This window comes from Suricata suricatta, chromosome 9 (assembly GCF_006229205.1).
Source record: "Suricata suricatta isolate VVHF042 chromosome 9, meerkat_22Aug2017_6uvM2_HiC, whole genome shotgun sequence".
In the NCBI taxonomy this organism is placed as follows: domain Eukaryota; kingdom Metazoa; phylum Chordata; class Mammalia; order Carnivora; family Herpestidae; genus Suricata; species Suricata suricatta.
Window position 1 is genome coordinate 16,178,242 of NC_043708.1, and position 18,272 is coordinate 16,196,513.

Genomic DNA, 18,272 nt, shown 5'->3' on the forward strand with positions numbered 1-18,272 from the left:
AATGTCCATCACCTGACGAATGGATCAAGGAGATGTGGTATATATTCAGGATGGAGTACTACATGGCAATGAGAGGGAATGACATATGGCCCTTTGTAGGAAAGTGGATGGACCTTGAGGGTGTCATGCTGAGTGAAGTAAGCCAGGCAGAGAAGGACAGAAACCATATGTTTGCACTCATAGGTCTAGCAGGAAAACAGGAGAGACCTAATGGAGAACCACGGGGAGCGGAGGAGGGAGAGAGAGTTGGGGAGAGAGAGGGATGCAAAACTTGAGAGAATATTGAATGCTGAGAATGAACTGAGAGTTGAAGGGGAAGGGGAAGGGGGAAAAAGAAGTGGTGGTGATAGTGGAGGGCACTTAAGGGGAAGAGCACTGGTGTTTTATGGAAACCAATTTGACAGTAAACTATTTAAAAAATAAATAAATAAAGATTGGGTGTTTGCAGAGATAATCAATTTAAAATAGGACCACTAATGTGAGCCCTAAATGAATAAGACTAATGTCCTTAGAACAGGAGGAAATTTGGCTAGAAACATCCATAGAGGGGAGATAATGGAAGGAAAACAGGGAGAAGATGATTATTTACAAGCCAAGAGGAAAGGCCTAGATCAAATTCTTCCCACTCTGTCCTTAGGAGACACCAACCCTGTCTACATGTTGAATTTGGACTTCAAGCCTTCAGAGCAGTGACAGAACACATTTCTGTTTTTAAAGTTTCCCAGCTTGTGGTCATTTTGTGGGGCAGCTGAGCACAAAATTTGATGATATATTAAAAATACTAAGGACATAAAAAGGGAATTCTAAAAAAAAGAAACATTCATTTAGTGTAATCCAAGTTAAAGAAGAGGAATCACAGGAGCCTATACATTTTATAGGAAAAACATTTCACAAAATTTGGCACCCATTCATGAAAACTTTGTTTTCTGCTGATTGTTTCTTCTATTCAATATAGGACTGAAAGTTCTAGCTAAAGAAAGTAATTAGGCACCCAAAAAAATCCAAATTGGAAAGACCAATGTGAAATTCTCTGTGTTTGCAGATGACAAAATCTTGTGTGTAAAGAATACTAAAGACTCTACAAAAATCCCTGTTAGAACTAGTGAACAAATTCAGTAAAATTGCAGGATACAAAATCAACATACAAAATCCAGTTGCATTGATAGGCATTAACAACCACTTATCTGCAAGGAGAACTAAGGAAAAAATCTAATTTATCATAGCATCAAAAAAATACCACTAAAATACATAAGGATAAAGTTCATCAAGGAGGTGAAAGAATAGTACACTAAAAACTATATAACATTGATGAAAGAAATTAAAGATACAAAAAGAAAAATCCTGTGTTCATGGATTAGAAGAATCAATACTATCAAAATGTCCATACTACACAATGCAGTCTGAAGATTCAATGCAATCCCCATTAAAATCCTAATGGCATTTTTAATTTATAGAAATAGGAAAAAATACTATCCTTAAATGCATAAGGAACCACAAAAGACCCCAAATAGCCACACACACACACACACACACACACACACACACACACACAAATCTTGAAAAAGAACAAAACTGGAGGCATCACACCTCTTGATTTCAAACTACATTAGAAGGCTATAATAATCAAGACAGTATGATACTGGCCTAAAGGCAGACACTTAAACCAATGGAACATAATAGCCCAGAAGTAAATACAGGCATATACAGTTAACTCATCTTTCAAGAAGGATGCCAAGGACACATAATGGAGGAAAGAATAGTGTCTTCAACAAATGATGCTGGGAAAAGTGGATATCGACTTGCAAAAGAATGAAATTGGACCCATATCTTATATCACATACAAAAATCAACATAATATATATTAAAAATTTTAATGAGAGGCCTGAATCTATATCCTATAAAAAGCATAAGAAAAAACCTTCATGACACTGATCTAGGCAATGATTCTTGGATGTTACGTCAACAGCACAAGCAACAAAAGCAAAGGAAAAAAAGTAGACGTGCGGGATGACATCAAACTAAGAGGTTTACACACAGAAAACAATCAGCAGAGATTAAAGAGCCATTTTTCCAATGAAATTATTATTATTAATTTTTTAATGTTTTGTATTTTTGTCTGAATAGCTTAATTATAGAGTATATTTTCATAGAAAATGCCATTTACCTAAGTTCTAACATCATTTAAAAATGTATTTATTTATTTTCTTTACATAAGAGGGGAATTCCCAAAGACTGCACAGTAATATATCTATGTGCCTTCAGTCAGAAACCGAAGCAGTTTTTGAGGCTGGGATTTCTGTCTATATGATTTATTCAGGGGGTGCTTGTAGACTCAAACTTGACAGGAGCTGGGCAGGATACAGAAGGAAATCACACATAAACGTGGTTTCAGTTGAAATCAGCCTTGAGTCTGATCCTGCAGGGAACTTTGGAGCAAAAAGTTTATAGCAGAGTTTGTCCTATTTTGAGGAAGGTGGAGAAGTTTTGTGTCCCAGGTAAGATACCTTTAATAATGCATAAGAACTCCGTTGAGAAAGGTTCTCTATGTCAATTATTGAGCCATTAGCCAAAGCACGTACAGTTGCCAGAGGATGTGAGCTATATGGAAGTAATAAAAGGGATCTCAGAGAGTCTGGGCAGACATCAACCACATTTACCAAAACAAAATAATCTATGACATAGATGAGCCTATCATAGATTGACATAATCTCTTCATATCTAAGCCATATTTAAGGGGCAAGAAAACCATTCTTACTAAATCATTTGCATATTGATTTAGGGGATTATGAAGCTCTGTTATAGTTTCTAGCCTCATTCTCTCCAATTTTCTCCCCTCATTATTCATAGAAGTAAATTTATTGGAAATAAATAGGCAGTAACCCACCATTTTGATGTTACCCATCCCATCCCTTTCACCTGACATCACACCCACTGTGAAAATCACTCCCAGTCCACCTTCAACTGTACTCTCCAGAATTTACAGAATTGGTCTTTGTCCTCTGTCACAGTTTCATTTTTGATATTTCCCTTTATAGCTTTTGTTACCATTATTCTCCATTGATTTAAACAGCTATTTGGTAATTTATTTCCCCCTTTCTTTTCTAAACAATATTCCATTAAAGCAAAACATTTAGATTTTTGTTGCTCATTGAGACAAAAAACTGAACACAGTTCTTTGAATCCTAAAACACAGAAGGTACTGCAGAAGCATTTATTGACTGTGTAAATGGTGAAAGAGAGAGAGAAAGAGAGAGACTGAAAAAAATAAGACTCATACACTATCTGACTTGCCCAAAGATTGAGAAACTGAGAACAAATCCAGATTTTTCTCACTCCGTATTCATCAAACTTTGATGTTCCATTTTCACGTTAAACTGAAACATGCCTCTCTTCATTTCTTACCTCCAGAGCAACTGAAGACAAAATGAGTACATAATATTTTCCTTTTCTTAAGAATAACTACCCCTAGTTCATGATGTGATTCTAAATATAATTAAATCTGTGGAAAATTTTTAAAGATGTTTGTGTGAATCTTTGCTGTCTTTGTTTTCCCAATTTGCTTTTCATTTAATCAGGGCCATGTTTTTATACTTTCTTTCCCCAGGGAAGATTTGTAGCAATGCAGAAAGCAGAAGATGTCCCCAGAGAATTCCCTTTAATGCATCTATGTTTCTCAAAACCTCAAGGTATATAGGACATTAAGCTGAATGTCCTGTAAGGAGCTAAGAAGTAGAAAAATTGTGAAGGGAAAGAAGTTTCCTAATCAACAAATGCCTGGGATATTCCTTACCCCATTTTCTCTCTGCCTTTGCCCTGTGAGAAAAAATATCAGGGGGGATATTTACTTGGGTCCAGGCTTTTTCATGATTCCTGAGCTCTATGTAAGGCACAGAAGCAATAAAGCCAGCACCTCAGGGAACACTGAGAAAGTCGGGTCTCTGTGATAACTGGGAAAGAAAAATGACTAAGGACGGAAGTGAACTCCTGAGTACTTCCACACTGTCAGGTCATTGCAGATTTGCACTATTCTGGGGTCGAAAGGGAACTTCAGGATGAATAAAGTTGCCTTCATGGCTCCAAGGCAGATTAGAAACTTAAAGTCAAATTTTAAGCTAATTTAAGACCAGTTAAGCTAAGTAATATGTGATATTCTGTATCACTGGGTTTGTGGACTGGAATTCATTTGTCATATAGTCTATTCTACACAAAAAAGATGACCTGAGGACTGAACTTGCTTTTCTTGTTCACAAATGTTGTATTTAGTTCTTCTGAGTATGCTTTCAAATGAATAGAGACATGACAGAGGCATCAGTGAATAGGTTGGCTAGATGCTGATGGTTAGGGTCAAAAAGGCTGGTGATGACAGAAATACTGTAATAAGGCTCTGATGCTGACAATCTATGCAGAAACTAAAGTTCAGTTTTTCTTAAATAATAATATTTTGGTCTTTCTGAAAACTAGGAAACATAACAATATTTGGCATATTCTTGATCAGCTATTACTATAATCATCATTTATATGTAATAGTTACAGAACACTTAATGTAAGTTTTGGAGTTAGAAATGAGAAACAATCTAGCCTCATCAATATTAGTAAAGAGGAAAGCCTAGCCTATAGAAAACACTAATATCTCTAGAATATCTATAACAATACCTCAAATCTCAAGAATTCACATATTTTATCATTGCCGCCTAGGAATACAAACATTTTTTTCTTCTAGATTATGAAAAAGAAAAAAAATGTTTTCCCTATAGAACTCAGATTCTAGTGGATGTATATGTTGTTGAGGGTGAGGGCAGATGAGATATAAAATAAATAAAGCATTAAAATATAAATAATTTCCCCAAGTGCATTGTGAGAAAGCAAAACAAGAAAGGGAGTAAAGCATGGGAGTTAGGGATTGGTCTATTATCTTGTATTTGGAGGTCACAGAGAGCCCCGCTAAGAAGGAGACATTTGAGTAAAGGTCGAAAGAATGTTAGGGGATAATTCATGAGAATGCCTGGGGAAGGAACATTCCAGGGCAGAAGGAATTTTATGTGAAATGTCTTTGGGATAGAAATATACCTAATACGGTAGAAGAAAAGCCATTGAGGCCTGTGTGGCAAAAGGAGAGTGGGTGAATGGTGTAGTCACATGGTGTAGTCACATAAGAATAAGTCAAAGAGGTAGTGGTGGCATGGGGGAAATTGCTGGAAACCCAACCACTTAATGACTCATGAGCTGTTTTATTGCTGGTTTTTACCCTGAGTGAGATAGAAAGCTACTGGATATCTTTGGGTTGAAGAGTCACATCATCTGATTTTGTTTTTAATGTTGATTATTCTGGCCTTTGCACCATGGAAAGACTATAGAGGGTTAGAAGTAGAACAGAAGTAGAGTTTCAAATGAGGGGTGGATTGGAGGCATTTACAATTCCAGAAATGGAAGTTGGTTGATTGCAGCATAGTGCTTATAGAAGTAATAAGAAGTGTGGGTCAGGTTTTGGATATATTCTGAAGGAAAGGCCAAGAGTTTGCAAATGGACTAGATAGAGGATGAACAAAAAGTCATGAATTTATAAGCATCTGTCTGAAAGCACTGAAAGGATGGGGTTGCCAAGACTATATTTTAGGGGATTGGTCCAGGCTAGAACTAAAAACATGATTATCATCTCATGACTTTAAGTAATGAGACAAGATGAAACAACTAAATGACTGAGTGTTACGGACAGAACTGTATTCCTGCAAAATACATATGTTGAAGTTTTAAACTCTAATATAGTACTCAGAATGTGATTGTATTTGGAGATAAGGGTTTTAAAGAGGTGATTAATTTAAAATTAGGCCTTTAGGGAACCTGGATGGCTCAGTCTTTATACATTTGACTTCGGCTCAGGTCATGATCTCATGGTTTGTGAATTTGAGTCCCACATCTGGTGAGCTTGAGCCCCGCATCTGTCAAGCTCAAGCCCTGGTTTGAGTGAGCCTCTCTCTCTCTCTCTCTCTCTCTCTCTCTCTCTCTCTCTCTCTCTCTCTCTCTCTTCCCCTTCTGGGATTCTCTCTCTCTGCCCCTTGCTCACTTGTGCTCTCTCACTCTCTCAGGAAAAAAAAATAAAGAAAGAAAAAGTTAAAAAGGAAGCCTTTCGCTTATACCCTTTTGACTGCTGTCCTTAGAGGAAGAGGTTAAAAGACAAGGAAACATTAAATGTGTGCATGCACACCGGGACAACTGTGTGAAGAGGCAACAAGATGGTGGCAATCAGAAAGCCAAGGAAAGAGGCCTCAGAAGAACTAATCCTGCTGGTACCTTGATCTTGGACTTGTGGTCATTAGAACTGTAAGAAATGCATTTTTGTTGTTTAAGCTACCCAGCCTATGGTAATTTGTTACAGTAACTCGAGTAAACTAATATAGTAAGTGATGATTTAAAAAAGGAGGAGGACAACGAGGAGGGGAAAGAAAAGAAGAATAAAATGAAGAAAACCCTATTTCATTTATTCCAATAAGACCAAATTATAAGGTTTATGGCAGAAAATCTTCATTTACTTTATTTAATAACATTTACTAACCTCAACAAAGGGGCAAACACATTGAAGAAACAAGGGTTATAACCATAAGTTATGGCTCTTCTCTCAAAGCTAGGCTAGGTTAGTAAAAGGACTAAATTGATGATGATGATGATGATGATGATGATGATGATGATGATGATGGATAAAAATAGTCAACCCTTAGTTTTTCTGAGAGACAGCAGCAACACAGGTGAGACCAGGTAGAGAAATGGTGAGTTTGAGTATGTTGAATTTAAAGTATTTGTGGAACACAAGGGAAGAGGGCAAAACCGTTATGGGATATAAAAGTCAGATTCCCAGGGGACCATCAAGGCTCAGTCTACAGATAAATTCTTCCAAGTAGCATATTTAGAATAGAACATAGTGGATCAATGAAAGAACCATGGGTAAGAGCTACCTTTAGGAATTTTGTAAAGAAGACCAGAAAGGAATAGTTGAAAAGTTAAAAGAATGTAAGAGAGTCTTACTGATGGCCAAGTAGTCAAAAAAAAAATAAATAAATAAAAAGCATTAGAGAACCAGCCCATATGTCCTTTAAGATAAGGAATAAAATTTATCATTTGAATTTGCAGTAAGAACATTATAGGCAATATCTGCCAAAACAATTTCCATGAAGTAGAGGCAAAAACTATAATACAATGAGCCTAAAAAGGAACTGGGAAGAAAAGAATCAGGGAATATTAGTGAAGACTTAAGTTAAACAAATTAACGTTTATTTTTGAGAGAGAGAGAGAGAGAGAGAGAGAGAGAGAGAGAGAGAGAGAGAGAGAGAGAAAGAGCGCATGAGTGGGAGAGGAGCAGAGAGAAAAGTGAGACACCGAATTCGGTCAGCACAGCTCAAACCCATGAACTGTGAGATCATGATCTGAGCCAGAATCAGACCCTTAACCAACTGAGCCACCCAGGAGCCCCAAGACTTAACTTTTTGAAAGCCCATCTGAGCAAGGAAGGAGGGCAATGCAGTAGTATCATAGCACTGGGAAGCATGTGTGGTGACTGTTCAAGAACATATCTAAGGTGAAGGAAAGAAATCACTGGCATGCACACACATATTATGGGTAATAACGACTGCAGAAAATAGAATAAAAACAATAACAATGATTAAAAATAGAATAACAAAAATAGAATACAACTCAACCTCTTACACTAGAAGAAAGGAAAGGAAGTTGCATTTAGAAAACTTCAAATTTCAGCCAGTCAGAAATAAAAGAATTAATATTTTATAAGGTCATAAATTAATCTAAGTTGGCTGCATACATTTCCTGAGAATAAAGAAGGTAGAATACAAATTTGTAAATATGTTTCAACCAGGAGCTTATATACCTAGAAAAGTCAGAATGGAATAAAAGAGAGGAGATAATATTTTGATGAGATAATTTAGCACCTGAAATGAGCCATGTTCAAACTCAGTTGAGCACCTAAATTCTGTCCTTTGGAGTCAATTCATTTATGTACTTTGTAATCTAGGATTGATAAATAAGCTTTTGCTTGAAAAATTTGAGTTTGGTTTCTCTTCTTACAAATAAAGTGTCACTACTTGTTTAAGGCTGAGTAAGAAAATATGTTAGGGCAGGAAAGGGATGATAGATTAAAGAACAAAAGATGAAGGAGTGGAGTTCTATGAAAGATTAAAGAACAAAAGATGAAGGAGTGGAGTTCTGGCAGTAAGGGTAAGAGTGTGATAGTATTGGAATGCTAAAACACCATGGTAGAGATACAGTACTGGAACTCCACTGTGAAGCTTTTCTAAGAGATCATGCCCAGTTCTGGAGTGGAATACTGGCTGGAGAAGTTCAAAGAATTGTAAGGTTACAGTGTTGAGTCAATTATTCTCAAGTAACATAAACTTCCCTAGAATATGATTATATTAAAAAGTTATAAGTTCTCATATCTGAGTTTAAATCTTATCTCTTTTACTGGCAATACTACTTAATTTATCTGATACTTAGTTTCCTCATCCATAAAATGAGGATAATCAGAATACCGCCTTCATAATGTTCTCTAAAGATTAACAAAACTTAATCTCAAACAAAGAATATCATGGTTACACATAGCTTATCATTCAACATTTAAAATGCTGGCTTAGAGAATACAAAGTAAGGGAACTATATGTTTAATGGATATGGATAAATCCATTAAGATATGTATTTGGAAGTTTAAAAGGATACTAATATTAATAGTAATCAAAATAATAAGAAAAACAAAAATGACTTTTGCATTTAGAGTAGCTGTCTAGGGGGTCCTACTCAAAATGGTAGAATACATCCATTCAGTTATTAATTAATTTAATCATTCATTTGCCAAATGTTATTTAAATTCTACCAAGTGTCAGTGATTATTATGGAACCCCTTATAAAAGAGTTAAGCCAGATAGGAAAGTTGGAGAAAATAAGAATAACAGAAAGATGAAAATGTAGTTTTAGAGAAAAGTGGCATTCCAGACTTTGGAAATGATTAAGTTCTTTCCATTTCACCAAAGAGGTCATTGCTGGTAAAGAAAAATTTATTCATTGATTCAGAAAACCTTTTTAACATTTTGATTACAAAGAACTGTACATAGTACCTGAAATACAAAAATGGTTAATGTAAAGTAGGACGGCAGCTTGTCCACGCATCGTTGTGTGGTCTGAGATTCAAAGTCCTTCGCACAGACTCTCCTATAGCCTGCTCATTCATGTTCTCCAGCAAAAGGCTCTTTGGTGAATATAAAGACAGAGTACTTGGTCCTTAAATAGGTTCCTTTTACAGCCAGGTCAAAGCCTGACTCTGTCAAGGAATTTAATTATAGAATGTATAGGAGACAAATTAGTATGCAAAAATGCAGCGTGGTTTGTTCCTTATTTCTACAAATCTCCAAGTGTCCTTTAAGTATCCTTCTAGTATCTTGTTTAGAAATAAATAGTCAGAGAATAGTGTTGGGTCACATTATTTTGTGGATATGTTTCTTCTCTCTTCTTTTTCTCCAACTGGCTGTTTGTGCTGTTGAATATTATGCAGCTAAGTGCAGAAAACTTGAATACTTATTTTTTTTAATTTGTTAATGTTCATTTATTTTTGAGAGAGAAACACAGAGTGTAAGTGGGGGAGGAGCAGAGAGGGAAGGAGACAATGAATGTGAAGTAGGCTCCAGGCTCTGAGCTGTCATGGGACTCGAACTCACGAACCATGAGATCATGACCTGAGCTATAGTCTAACACTTAACTGACAGAACTACTCAGGCACCCCCTGAATACTTATTTAAAAAATTATCTTGCTTCTGTTTTTCTTTGTAACTGTGAAGTTGGTTTTGTTATAATCATTTCATGACCTGCCTGCCCTTGCTTTTCTTTAAATGTTGACATATGCAAAATTATTTAGACATCTCCAGAAAACTCATAGAATCTGACACGTATTAAAAAAAACTAACTTAAAATGTCTAGTTTAGAACAAAATAACTGATACTATTGGTTGTTTGATAATAAAACACCATTTTGCAAAAGGATTCTTCCTAGAGAAACATTGACCAATCAAATCACTGATACTTATATTTGTGGCTCTCTCTATATAAGTTTTTGAGTAACTAGTATTTTCCCACATGTATAAGGATGACTTCAAAAATTCATTATTCCACTCTACAACTCTCTACTGAACTGCCAGCTTATACTGCAGGCTTATAATTGTAATGGCCTGCTCATCACGTCTACCTGAAGGCCACATGGGTCATTCAATGAAAACTTGAAATACGTAAAAAAATAAATACAGTTGTAATTTCCAAACTAAAACTGTTTATCTTCTTGAATCCACTTTCTAGGTTACTCAGGTTAGAAACCTAAATGATAGACATCTTGATTTTTGTTCTCTCTACCCTTTTCCATGAAACCATTTCCTAACTATGATGTTACCTGATACATATTTTTTTCATGTTGTCTTTATTCTCCAAACACTGATCTAAGTGATCATTATTATGTGAATTCTAGTATCCTTCAACAATCCCCTGAGATCTCGTACCTGAATTTCTCTAACCTATACTTTCTTCATCCTACCATCACTAAAGATATTTTGTGAAAGCAGGTTTTATGACAGGTTCTTACTAAAAAGTCTGGATGCTGCCCAGTTGCCACAGAACAAAGCAAATTGGTTTCATCACCAGAATTAATTTAATTTTATTTTCTGTAGCTTATCCTGGGGACAAGTTCAAAATTATGGGAAAATAGAATGGAACATTATCTGTGAAAATGTGAAAATAAACACCCAAGTGAAATCTTATCATACTAGAAGTTTTGTAGAATTTTTTTGTCACCTCAAAACAGTCACACAATAGGAGTAGAAAACAGTAAGAAGTAAGATAGTAAGGAAGTAAAAGAAATGTGTACAGAGCAAACAATAAAATATTGAAAAGCCAATAATGGTGAGGAGAGAAAAATGAGGTGACCTAAAGGCCAATTCACATCATCAAGTTTGAGAACAGGACAGTGAAAGTGAAAGCCTCCAGAGACAGAAGAGTCATTGACTAGAGAGAACAAATAGAATGATTCTAAGAACATATGAGTCATCATAAGACCAAGCCAAATTAAGACAGGCATTGACAGAGAGGTCAAGCAAAAGAATGGGAGGCTGGTAAGGATCCGAGACACCAATATTTTTAACCGTTATGGGTATCTCTTTGGTTATCATCTTCCAAGCTAGTGATGCCAAAGATATTGAGGGGCAGGTGAGTGGAGGATGGATATAAATTGTCATTAGTATACATTTGTATCCAAATAATGCAAAAATGCAGATTCATAAAAAGATATATTTCATATTAATGGGAGCAATAAACTTACTATGATCATGATTAAAAGAGATTTCAAATGTATATGATTTTTCTACCAACAAATGTAATTGGAAAAGCTGGCAATTATAAGAAACCCACATAGAGAGCCAAAAACTAACCTGTGCATATATGGTCAACAGATCTTTGACAAGAATGCTAAGAGCACACAATGGGGAATGGATAGTCTCTTCCACAAACGGTATTGGATAAACTACTGAATACAAAAAAAAAAAAAAAAAAAAAAAAAAAAAAAAAAAAAAAAAAAAAAACCCAACTAGACTGCAATCTTACACAAAACTCAATGCTAAATGGATTAAAGACTTAAAAATGTAAGCTCTGCAACTGTAAAACTCCTAGAAGAAAAATAATGAACACTTTTCTTGACAGTGGTGTTGGCAATGACTTATTGGTTCTGACCCCAAAAATTAGGCAACAAAAGCAAAATTGACAGGTGGGACTATGTCAAACTAATTTTTTTCCACAGTAAAGGAAATGAGCAACAGAATGAAAACTACAAAATGGGAGAAAATATTTCCAAACCATGTTTCAGAAAAGAAATATTTCCAAAATACATAAAAATATTCTACAACTCAGTAGAAATATAGTATTAATAATAATAATCCTATTTAAAAGTGGGAAAAGGAACTGAATAAACACTGGGGTAATGCAAATCAAAACTATAATGAAAATTGCCTCACATTGCACAACTTAGGATTGCTATTATTAAAACATAATAATATTAATACTAATAATAGAAACAATAAGAACAAATGTTGGCGAGATTATGGAAAAACTGCAGTTCTTGTACACTACTGCTCAGAATGTAAAATGTTGCAGCTGCAATGGAAAGAAATATGGAGAGTTATTAAAAATTAAAAATAGAATTTATATAATCTGACAATACAAAATAGTAAAATCAAGATATTAAAGAGATATAGGCACTCCCATGTTCATTGAAGAATTATTTATAAGATCCAATACATGGGAACAAGCTAAATATCCATTAATGGGTGAATGGATAAAGAAAATATAATGTATCCATAAAACAGAATATCATTATGCTTCATAAAAGAAGAAAATCCTTTAATTTGCAAACATATGGATAAACCTGGAGGACATATGCTAGGTAAAATAAGCCACTCACAAAGGAAAACTACTGACTTGAAAAGAATATTTGAAATTGTTATGGGTAAAAGAATTACTAAACAACACCTATAAGATATCTCTACACATAAATAGGTTAAAATGTCAATAAAAATGTAATGCTTTTGAATAGCCAAGACAGTCATGAAAACCTTGACGTTCCATAAATGTATGAATATATGTTCAATACTAGGTAAATTAAAATTATTACAACAATGTACTAAATTAATTGATACACAATCTAATTCTAGAAAAAAACCAAGTAAGACTATATTGCTATCATATACACTAGAGTTCAATTTTTAATATCTGGTAATACTGAAAATGCTCAAAACCCATCAATTCCCATGATACACATCTGCATTTGTTAAATTTTAGTAGTAGGTACATAGGGTTTCTTTGTGCTTGAAATTTTTCATAATGGTACATTTATTTATTTATTTATTTATTTATTTGTTAGTTTGTTTGTTTATCTATCTATCTATCTATTTAGAGCCCAAGTAGGGAAGAGGGGCAGTGGGGGAGAGAGAGAGAGACAAAATTTTTAGCAGGCTCCATGCTCAGTGTAGAATCCATTGCGGAGGTCAGTCACCCCACAATTATGGGGTCTGAGATCAGGACCTGAGCCAAAATTAAGAGTCAAATGCTCAACTGACTGAGCCACCCAGGAGCCCCCAAACTGGTAATTTAAAATAAGAAGACAACTTTTATTTTTTAAATTTATTTATTTAAATTCAAGTTAGTTAGCATACTGTGTAGTATTGGGGGGAAATGTTTAAAGCTCATGAGCTGTTAAATTGAGAAAATGCAGTAATCTCTTGACCGAATAAGGTATAACATCAGAGTGAGGACATATCTCAGGTCTCCTGACTATCTAGTAGGAATCTTATTCCCTGAATCTTAATTCTTCTTTGGAGACATATCAAGATTCCCATGAAAATGACTCACAATGACTCCAGGCTTATCAAACACTCTTTGAAGTATGAGAAATAGGTATGTAATTAACATTTGTCCAAACAGCCATTCATTACTTGATGTTTGTTCAAATTGTTTACCATCTTCCTACTAACCTTATGTTTACACCCTTACTAACAGCATCCTCTCATAGTATGAAAATATCTCTATTTCTGAGACAAACATAGTATAATTGTAACTTATATTTTGTATTTTCAAAAGAAACTAATATGAAAAACAGATTTTTTTAGCCCAATCTTTGCAACGCTTTCTATGACTCTCAGTTTGTGACAAGGCATTTGCAAGGAGCAATATTGGTCACAGATTTGTTACTACCATGAAATGTCTATCCTCATAATATGTATGGTAACTGACATTCAGCTCCACGCCTTAGCCTAAATATAAGACTATTAAGGTGATCAGTGATGGTGCACTGACTTTGCCAGGACAATCTGGGTGTATTTCTATTGGCCTAGGATGCCTTTCAGTTTAGCATCTGTTCTGGATTTTTATCAGTTTTAAACAAAGCATTATTATTGCACTATTACATTTTGCTTATTATTACACTATAATAAATTAAGATGGGTTTGGTAATACTCCCAGTTTCTCACGTGGTCTCCATAATAATTTAGGGGCACCACATGCACTTAATAGAGTTCTCACTTTAAAAGGTGTTTATATCTAAAGGATGATTATCTATATCCATCCCTTTTCTCTCTGTCTTTTCCCCAAAGCACTAAACTCCTCTTTAAGGACACGATATGTAACATATAAAATAACTGCTCTGAGACACCAGCAGTGAGGGAGAGTTAACTCTTGCGCTCTCTCTCAGGAGAAAGGGGGCTGAAATCAGTTCTCCACCCTGGCTGGCCACTTGCACAAGATAGTCACATCGCTGTCCATGCCTCAGCCTGAGTACACCCAAGGTTGCCTGGTTGCCATTTGGTGGCTCAGGGGTAACTCTGAATAACTGCAGATTTGGTTTCTCTGTGGTATGTGTGGGAATTCGGGCGTAGCCGCCAAGCTGTCAATCAGAGAGAGCTGTCTGAGCACAGTTGTGTTGGAGTGTTTTTGGTCATTGTTTATATGACGTCATTCTAAAGCTATTTATGTCATTGTGTGGCAACACATTTTATTTTTAAAAGAACTCGTTTGGTCGCAATGAATTCAAACAAACAAAAATAAATATTTGAGAAAACAATTAGGCACTGCGTTTTCTGTTTCTCTAGAAAGTTGACAAGAAGTGTATTTTTGTGCAAATGCCAGTTAACCTTTCCCATACTCCATAAGGGGTGTGGTGATAAAATCTACAATTTTCACATTTTCATCTACTTGAAAAGTTAGTGTGCTAAGCAAAATTAGTCAGTCAGAGAAAGACAAATATCATATGATTTCACTCCTATGTGGAATTTAAGAAACAAAACAGATGAGCATAAGGGAAGGGAAGAGAAAATAAGATAAAAATATAGAGGAAGACAAACCATAAGAGAATCTTAAATACAGAGAACAAACGGAGGGTTGCTGGCAAGGTGGTGGGGGAAGAAGGGCTAAATGGGTGATGGACATTAAGGAGGGCACTTGTTGGAATGGGCACTGGGTGTTATATGTAAGTGAAGAATCATTAAATTCTATTCCTGAAATCATTGTTACACTACGTTAGCTAACTTGGATTTAAATAACACAAAAAATAAATTTAAAAAAGTTAGTAGTTATGTTTCCAAGTTGGCCTAGGCTCTGGGAAGGTGCCCAGTGACCTCTGCCTCCTGGCATTCCTACTCGAGTGTAGTCATCCCCATACCGAAGGTTGGTCAGTATGACAAATAGCAGAAGTAATGGTATGTCACATTCAACATAAGATTAGAAAAGACTATGATTTTCTTTCTTTTTATTTTGTTTATTTATTTTTTTAAAATAGTTTATTGTCAAATTGGTTTCCAAATAACACCCAGTGCTCTTCCCCACAAGTGCCCTCCTCCATTACCACCACCTCTTTTCCCCCTCCCCCTCCCCCTTCAACCCTCTGTTCCTTTTCAGTATTCAATAGTCTCTCAGGTTTTGCGTCCCTCTCTCCCCAACTCTGTTTCCCTCTTCTCATCCCCCTGGTCCTCCATTATGTTTCTCCTGGTCTCCTATTAGACCTATGAGTGCAAACATATGGTATCTGTCCTTCTCCGCCTGAAGACTATGATTTTCATCTTAAGCATCTACTCATTCTCTCTCTTCCTTTGTCTCTTTCTCTCCTTCTTCTTGCTCCAGGGAAAACAGCTGCTGTGATGAAGCTCACATGGGGAGAGACTGAAGCCTCTGACCAATAGCCAGACAGAAACTCTGGCCAGCCAGTTACTATGGATGTGAACAAGGTAGCAAATTCTCCAGCCTTGAAATAATAACAGACCCTGCTAACAGCTTGATTGCAACCTTGTGAGAGATCCAGAGCCAGACCACCCAGCTAATCTGTTCTTAGATTTTCAATGCTTAAAAACAGTTATTTCGACTTAAATTTAGAGAAAATGCATTATGTAGCAAGAGGTAACTAATACACTGTTGAGAGAAGACTATGACAATTACAACTACTGAACACATATAGCGATGGAAAGTGCATTTACGTACCATCCTGTGAAGCTTGACATTCCATTTACATGAAGCAACTGTTCTAAATTAACTTCTCTTATTTTCTACTTCAGGTTTTCCTGTGAATGCACAAGGAAAGAAAACAAGACCTGTTAATGTGTTCAATTGTTAATAGGACTTTGCAAAGTTAGATATACCAGATTAATGTCACCCAGTGAGATGATTTAAGTAGGAAATGGATTAATTATTTTTATAATGGTTAAATGTTTTTAATTCTATTAATAGAATTAGATTCTTTGAAATGCATTTTGCTGAAGACAAAACATTGTGAATGCTGTTGTAATTCAATTTAAAAGTTCAATACATGATAATATTATTTGGTTTTGAGGTGACAATATGCATATCAAAATAAGTTTACACTTAAAAAAATCAGAAACTTAGTTTGATAATGATGGAATATATGGAATATAAGAAATTTTGGAGCAAAACTGTACTTAAGGATTATTTTGTATGTAGACATAACTTATAACTGTTTCCATAACACAGTGGTCATCTAGTTCCTATAGTTGTCCATATTTATAATTATTTGTTATATATGAGTCTAGGATAACTAAATCAGAAAAGTTTGGTATGAAGCTGACCTTGAACACCAAAAAGTCCTTCAAAAATACATACAAATTTTTCTCATTATTTTGCTTGTCTTTTTTTTTTTGGTTGTCAAGTGATCTTTTATTGAAATATTATTTTCATTTGTAATTCTTAACTAGCTGGGCATTCCACTGCACCACTGTTGATGTCTCCTTTCATATCATGAGGGCGACGACCATCAACATTGTGGCCACAGATCGGGGGTCCCCGGGATCTCTTCAACGGTTCCAGAGAGTTCACTTGCTAAAGATTGGTGCTCCCTCTGTCAAGCAATGTTGACAATTTCATCAAAAGTGGTATTTCCACTGTGCTTAAAGTTTTTCTGCTTCTTTCTATCTCTTTTCGGTTCCTTGAGGGCTTTGGTAATCAGGGCAGAGGCAGAAGGTAGCTCTTCAATTTGGGCCTGTCTGTTCTGAACTGTCAGTTTCATTGTCATCCTCAGATCCTTCCAGTCACCCGTTGCCATGGAGATGTCATCACCCAGACCCAGCGGCCTGATCTTGGGACCAGGGCAAACATGGCATTGACTTTTCCACCGGTGTATCTCACTTAATATGACTTTGATCCTGTTAGGGTCAAATTTAGGCAGCCTGGTGCTAATTCCAGAAAACTGAAGAGAGTTACACATTGGCTGCTCCCAGGCAAAAAGCAAGAGCTCTGTTGCTTGTCTTTAGACTGAAATTAAGAAAGCCTTTGATATTGCAATATCTATATTTGGCAAAATATTCAAAAGAATAAATAGCAAGAATTAATTTGGCAAGTTTTCCTTATAAAATTAATTATTGAATTAACAATCTCTAAATTGAATCAAAATAGTAACTGTAAAAACATTTAAGCTGCAATAGTTTTATATTTGAATCAAATTAAAAAAAAGAGAAATTCTCCTCTTAGAAAAATGTACTGTGAGGTAGGTAAGTATTCTAACACCTACTGAGCTAAAAAATTATGATTTATAGAAAATAATCAATTGAAAATTTATTTATTTAATAGTTTACTCATTTATGTATGTATATATGTATATATGTATATGTCAATATTTATTTAGTAGCCATAAAGTTCATATGTGAAGAAAATTGCAAATAATATTACAAAAATATTAAAATAATAAAATTATACCAACATATATTAATTAGAAAAAATGCCATTAGATATCTTTGAATGGCTAAGAAACTAAAATATAATTTAAGACATTATTTAAATTATAGACAAAGGACTCAAGAGCAATTAATCACCTTACTTTTAAATATTGAGAAAATCAATATAAAAATACAAAAATATTAATATAAGATATAACATGCAATTATATAACATATTATATATGTACATATTAATATATACAAATAATGCAATATGATAAAATATGAATATGGATATCAATATTATGAGCTTTCTTGTTTTTAATTTATAATAAATAATTATGCTATGAGTATTATTATTTCTGAAATTAAAATTTTATTAGGACTAATTTGTAGATCTACCAATATGTTAAAATAATTTTGGGGTCACCAAATGTTCAAAAATTGATTTTGTTTTTTACATATTATCATATTTTTTCCATAATATTTTATTGTCAAATTGTTTTCCATACAACACCCAGTGCTCTTCCCCTTAAGT

The 18,272-nt window shown here is 34.9% G+C and overlaps 1 pseudogene; it reads right to left on the bottom strand.

Moving 5' to 3' along the window:
* Window positions 1-16,769: 16,769 nt before the first annotated feature.
* LOC115302164 lies at window positions 16,770-17,286 on the bottom strand (annotated as a pseudogene).
* Between the last annotated feature and the right edge of the window lie 986 nt (window positions 17,287-18,272).